Source organism: Pinus tabuliformis, chromosome 4_2, assembly GCF_031772625.1.
Source record: "Pinus tabuliformis cultivar Carrire ecotype Pingquan chromosome 4_2, CPIR1, whole genome shotgun sequence".
Classification (NCBI taxonomy): domain Eukaryota; kingdom Viridiplantae; phylum Streptophyta; class Pinopsida; order Pinales; family Pinaceae; genus Pinus; species Pinus tabuliformis.
The window spans coordinates 851,318,132-851,325,234 of NC_142304.1; positions in this window are offsets into that span (position 1 = coordinate 851,318,132).

Consider the following 7,103-nt stretch of genomic DNA (forward strand, 5'->3'; position numbering starts at 1 on the left):
CAATTCAAGCATGTAGAAAAAGATATTTAGAATTATTTTTCAAAGATGAAACACTTCATCATCATCTCCATCTTGGAGACCAAATCAACTTTTCTCAAGTTAATATTACATCCATGTTTAAAACAAAGTAATCAACCCTTCAGGTTAATCACACATACATGTTAAAATACAAGGAAATCATCAACATCCCTGTGTCCATGCATATCATGCTTATGCATGCATTTCATCTTTAAACTTTCACTTAAGCACACTGTACTTTTGAAGCTGAAATTAATATAATGTTGCAGCATTAAAGTGAGTCTCCTACTCAACTTTTAGATTCACCTTCTTGGTAGAATGCTGCAACTTGCATCTCAAAAGAAATGCAAATTGATGTGATAGATTTATGTTCACATCAAAAGGTATGCAACTTTAATTGGATAAGAACTCTAACCATTTCTTACCAATCCATTTCAAAGGTCCTTCCTTTGTCTGCACATCAACATGAACATGTGAATCATCCTGAAACACATCATTCATGGAATCTTTCTTTCCATTCCCGCCCTTTTCTCTTTCCACCTTCTTGAAGTTTCGTGGAAGCATTGTAGGATTCAGAGTCCAACACTTTTCAACAATGTGTCCTTGCTTATGGCAATAAGTGCAACACGTGAATCTTCTTAACAACATGATTTGACTTGTCCAATGGACCTTTGGCTTCTTGCTTCTTTTCCTTCCAAAATTTCCTGCATGTGGCCATTCCCTTCCAACATCTAGAAACAATATGGTTACCCAAACCACAAAAGGAACAAGCAATTCTTTTCCCATTCTTATATGGAAACTTATCATGCTTAACACAATCAAAAGGAATGTGTTTAGAACCAGATTTATACCTTTCTTTTTCACCTTTATTGCATTCATAAGGAGGTGAATTAAATGAAGAAGTAGCTCCCTTTGGAACCAGATTTATACCTTTCTTTTTCACCTTTATTGCATTCATGAGGAGGTGAATTAAATGAAGAAGTAGCTCCCTTTAGAACACCATCAATCTCTTCAAGGCTGTCAGAGTTTCCATGACTCTCTAGTTCAAGTGCATGCTTATGTTTCAAGCTATTGCATTCTCCATGAATACAATTTTTACACTCTTGAGGTAGAAGACTTGCAATGAAACTCCTTCTTGGAGCTGTTTCAATGGTCTTCATGGAAGCTTTGGAAATTTCTCCATAAGACTGTACACATCTAAGACCCAAATACTTAGGCCTTTCCTCAACCATTACTGGCTCAACAATTCCTTGTGCATGTTTGCCCAAGCCTTTTCCTTCATAGCCCATCTTGGACATTAACTTGGAACCTATGCCTCTAGTATGTTTTTCAAAAGAAGCAACATAAACATTCTTAGAGGAAATTGAAGACAAACTAGAATTGTTTACCTCTTCTTCAAGTTGATACTTGACTAAGGCTTCTTTTGCAACAAAGAGTTGTGTCCCCAACTCATGCATCCTTTCCAGGTTCATATTTTCAATATGAAGTTGCCTCTCCATTTCCTGCAATTTTTCAGAAAGAAATTACTGCTCTTCCTTCATGGAATTCAACTACTCTCTAAGTATGATGCTCTTCCTTCCATCCTCATACATTTATCTCACCATATCCATCATGATGAACAAGTCTTGCTTCATGTCTTCATCAAATAATTTTGTGAAGAAAGAAGAAAAAGAGGATTCACTTGTAGAAGTTATCATTATCAAATGAACAAAAGAACTTCAAACATGTTTAACAAAGAGCTTATTGAGCAACCTTTTGCAACAAACCTCTTGTGCTTCATGGATTTCTTTGAGGTACTTTGGGATAAGAAGAATGCCTTCAGTCCTTCTTCCTTCTTGTCCTCTCCTAGACTTAGCTATCAGTAGCTTTCCCTTCACCTCTGCAAACTTAAACAATAGTCAATTTACAAAAAATCAAATAGCTAGATTCTTTCTATTGTTTGAACACGTTTCAAGTTAAAGAAGCATATAGATTACTCTCTCAATCAAGCATCCCGATCTGATACCACTTGCATCATGATGCGACTTTTTTCATGACCACCTGCTCTAGTATAACCAGTTCTGATATAACCTTCTTTGAAGGTGGGGCTAATCAACCTGAAGCTCTGATACCACCTGATCTGAAATGGGGCACTAAAGGCTTCTTGTCAGCTTACAAGAATGTCTCCCACTCCAAAGCTTATATATCCCGAAGAACTATGCTTATGATTGATAAATTCGGAATTAAAAGAACTTGAAAGAGGTGTATGCTTATCTTTGACTGTTCAAGTGCTTATGTATATTTGCTTATGCTGATATTTAAACACACATAACGGTAAATAAAGCAGCAAATCAACAAACACATAAGACAAAAATATAATTAGGAGTTCACCCAAACCTCTTGGGCTACATCTGTGTGAGCTCTAGTCAACTCGACTAGGCTCTATGGGATTATGGTAATATTTCTTTTACAAGTTCCACACTCAACTCCATTGGTTTACAACTGAACCTATGGGTTTAGAATACCTTTTTTTATCCCTGGCCGTTTGGCTCTCTAGCTCTCGGTTCTTGGCTCTGTCTCTCAGCTCTGGCTCTGGCTCTGGATCTGGCTCTCAGCTCTGGCTCTAGCTCTTGTCTCTGGCTCTGGCTCTGGCTCTCGACTCAGGCTCTGGCTTTGGCTTTGGCTTTAGCTCTCAGCTCTGGTTGTCGTCTTTGGCTCTGGCTTGTGGCCCTCTCTCTGGATCTGGCTCTTGGATCTCTAGTTCTGTGGAGCTCTCTTGCTCTCTGGCTCTACGCAACTATCTTGAGCTCCCCGTCGAGTGCTTTGATTATTACAATGTGTGAGATCCCCTTGTCAATCATGCTCTCTGGCATTTTTGAGGCATCCTTCCGGCTCTGCGACTTCCTGTTCTTCGTGGGTAGTCATTTCCTCTACCTCTCTGTTTCTTCAACTAGCCCTCTAGCTCTCTGGCTCTATGGCTCTGCGACTAGCCATCTGGCTCTGTGGCTCTGCGACTAGTCATCTGTCTTGCTGGCTCTATGCCTATGCATATTATATAACACATCATTGTTACAAAAACGCCCCATTACAACATGGAACCAAATGGTGTAGGATCATTTCACAATGAAAAGAAATAGGTGGGAACTTTCTAGGATGAAATCCACTGAATAACACATTGTTGTTCGTAATGGAAATACATTGGAAAACGCAACATGGAGCATTTAATTAGACATCAAATACATGCAATCACATCTATAAACCCATCAGGTTCACCATTCTATCGCAAATCGCAATTGCATAGGCGTATGGCCAAAAAACCCAATACACGAGAAATACACAAAAATCCCGTAAATTCGGATTTCAAAAGTTATGAAACAACGCTCATAAACTCTATTGGGTCCGCCTTTTATTGGCATATCGCAATTCGCATATTTCAATGTGCAATGACCCTTTGTATCGGGGATCACCGATTGTCGATATCGACGCATCACTATCGGCCCCAATTGCATGTCGCATATCACAATCACAATGGCCCCAGGCGTCTTCCCTTTGACTATGCTGATTGCCGATCGCCGAACATTTCATATCGTAATCGGCTCACCTAGGGTTCTGATATCGCACGACAACCTACCTCCGATCCGATATATCGGAGATTGTTGATCCAGGGTCCGCCCAACCTTTTCTTTAAGTCCTCCTTTGGCTTTCTCCAAAGCAATTTCCTTTAAGGAGCCCTTAAGTCCCATTTATAAGAAATTGCCTCCTTTTCTAAGGATAATGGGCAATATTATTTTTACAATATCTCCTTCATCCGAAGTCTGTTTTCTCCTATTCAAATTGCGTTAAATTAAGAATGAAGAGATCTCTGCAATGACACTATTTCTAGGAGCATCCTTTAACTTTCATTTTCCTATGATTTACAAAGGACTTGTGCCATTTAGCACCTTTTAGCTCTTATGTGAAGTCTTTTAGACTTAGAGGTTTATCCAAGAACCATTTTGGATCACGCCTTCCCACTAGAAATCTTTTGGACTCCAAAAGACTCATATGCTGATCTGAACAGTAAATGAGAGTAACAACACCCTCTTCTTTCAGCCTCCATACACTTGCCTTGCATAGTGCCTCTGAACCAAATCCTTTGACCACTTTCCTTCCTCGATGTGTTGGTCCTCCTAGGAAGCACCATTTTCCTCCTTGAAATCATACAGAACTCCAGATGAGAAGGTCACAGAAGGTAGTTTGAACTTCTCTTCGTTGATCATTAATCCAAGGTGGCTCAAACCAATGTGAAGATACATCTGCTTCACAAAATTTTCATTTGTATCTATTTGAAATACTTTCAACAACAACTGTTAACAAAAACAGGATTACAGAAAACCATTGGATAGCCTAAATCCCTGCTTCAACAAAAGAAACAGATTTCACATCTTGTGAACACCTCCATGTCTTTACATCTGCATACAAATGATTGACTAGACAGCAAGCCAAAAAAACGTGCCTTTAAAACAATTGACCCTACAAGTCAAGCATGTAGAAAAAGATCTTTAGAATTCTTTTTCAAAGATGAAACACTTCATCATCATCTCCATCTTGGAGACCAAATCAGCTTTTCTCAAGTTAATATTACATTCATGTTTAAAACAAAGTAATCAACCCTTCAAGTTAATCTCACATACATGTTAAAATATAAGGAAATCATCAACATCCCTGTGTTCATTCATGTCATGCTTATGCATGCATTTCATATTTCAACTTTCACTTAAGAACATTGTACTTTGGAAGCTTAAATGAATATAATGTTGCAGCAATAAAGTGAGTCTCCTTGACTTTTCCATTCACCTTCTTGGTAGAATCCTGCAACCAGCATCTCAAAAGAAATGCAAATAGATGTGATACATTTCTGTTTGCATCAAAAGATATGCAACTTTAATTGGATAAGAACTCTAACCATTTCTTACCAATCCATTTCAAAGATCCTTCCTTTGTCTGCACATCAACATCAACATGTGAATCATCCTGAAACACATCATTCATGGAACCTTTTTTTCCATTCCTGCCATTTTCTCTTTCCACCTTCTTCAAGTTTCCTGGAAGCATTGTTGGATTCAGAGTCCAACACTTTTCAGCAATGTTTCCTTGCTTATGGCAGTAAGTGCAACACATGCATCTTCTTGATAGCATGATTTGCCTTGTCCAAGCGACCTTTGGCTTCTTGCTTCTTTTCCTTCCAAAGTTTCCTGCATGTGGCCATTCCCTTCCAACATCTAGAAACAATATGGTTACCCAAACCACAAAAGTAACAAGCAATTCTTTTACCATGCTTACATGGAAATTTATCATGCTTAACACAATCAAAAGGAATGTGTTTAGAACCAGATTTATACCTTTCTTTTTCACCTTTATTGCCTTCATGAGGAGGTGAATTAAATGAAGAAGTAGCTCCCTTTGGAACACCATCAATATCTTCAAGGCTGTCAGAGTTTCCACAACTCTCTGGTTCAAGTGCATGCTTATGAAAACCTAGATCCTGCAAATGATGTTTCAAGCTATTGCATTTTCCATGAATACAATCTTTACACTCTTGAGGTAGAAGACTTGCAATGAAACTTCTTCTTGGAGCTATTTCAATGGTCTTCATGGAAGCTTTGGAACTTTCTCCATAAGACTGTCCATAGCCAAGACCCAAATACTTAGGCCTTTCCTCAACCATTATTGGCTCAAAAATACCATGTGCATGTTTTCCCAAGCCTTTTCCTTCATAGCCCATCTTGGACATTAACTTGGAGCCTATGCCCATGGTATGTTTTTCAAAAGAACCAACATAAACATTCTGATAGGAAATTGAAGACAAACTGGAATTATTTACCTCTTCTTCAAGCTGATGCTTGAATAAGGCTTCTTTTGTAACAAAGAGTTGTGTCTCCAACTCATGCATCCCTTCCAGGTTCATATTTGCAATGTGAAGTTGCCTCTCCATTTCCTACATTTTGTCAGAAAGAAATTGCTGCTCTTCCTTCATGGAATTCAACTACTCTATAAGTATGATGCTCTTCCTTCCATCCTCATACATTTCTCTCACCATATCCATCATGATGAACAAGTCTTGATTCATGTCTTTATCAAAGAATTTTGTGAAGAAAGAAGAATTTTAGGACTCACTTGTAGAAGTTGTCATTATCAAATGAACAAAATAACTTCAAACAAGATTAACAAAGAGCTTATTCAACAACCTTTTGCAACAAACCTCTTATGCTTCAAGGATTTCTTTGAGGTCCTTTAGGATAAGAAGACTGCCTTTAGTCCTTCTTCCTTCTTGTCCTCTCCTAGACTTAGCTATCAATAGCTTTCCCTTCACCTTTGCAAACTCAAACAATAGTCACTTTACAAACTATCAAACAACTAAATTCTTTCTACTGTTTGAACACCTTTCAAGTTAAAAAATCATATAGATTGCTCTGTCAATCAAGCATCCTGATCTGACACCACTTGCATCATGATGCAACCTGCTTCATGATCACTTGCTCTGGTATAACCAGTTCTGATATAACCTTCTTTGAAGGTGGGGTTAATCAACCTGAAGGTTTGATACCACCTGATTTGAAATGGGGCACTAAAGGTTTCTTGTCAGCTTACAATAACCTCTCCCACTCCAAAGCTCATATATCCCCAAGAACTATTCATATGATTCATAAACGTAGAATTAAAAGAAATTGAAAGAGGTGCATGCTTATGTTTATCTTTGACTGTTCAAGTGCTTATATATATTTTCTTATGTTGATACTTAAACACACATAACAGTTAATAAAGCAACAAATCAACAAACACATAAGAAAACAATATAATTAAGACTTCACCCAAACCTCTTGGGCTACATCTCCATGAGCTCTAGTCAACTCGACTAGGCTCTCTGGGATTATGGTAATATTTTTTTTACAACTTCCACACTCAACTCCATTGGTTTATAACTGAACCTATGTGTTTAGAATACATTTTTTTATCCCTGTCCGTTTGGCTCTCTGGCCCTCGGCTCTTGGCTCCATCTCTCGGCTCTGGCTCTTGCTCTGGCTCTAGCTCTCGACTTTGGCTCTGGCTCTTGGCTCTGGCTCTGG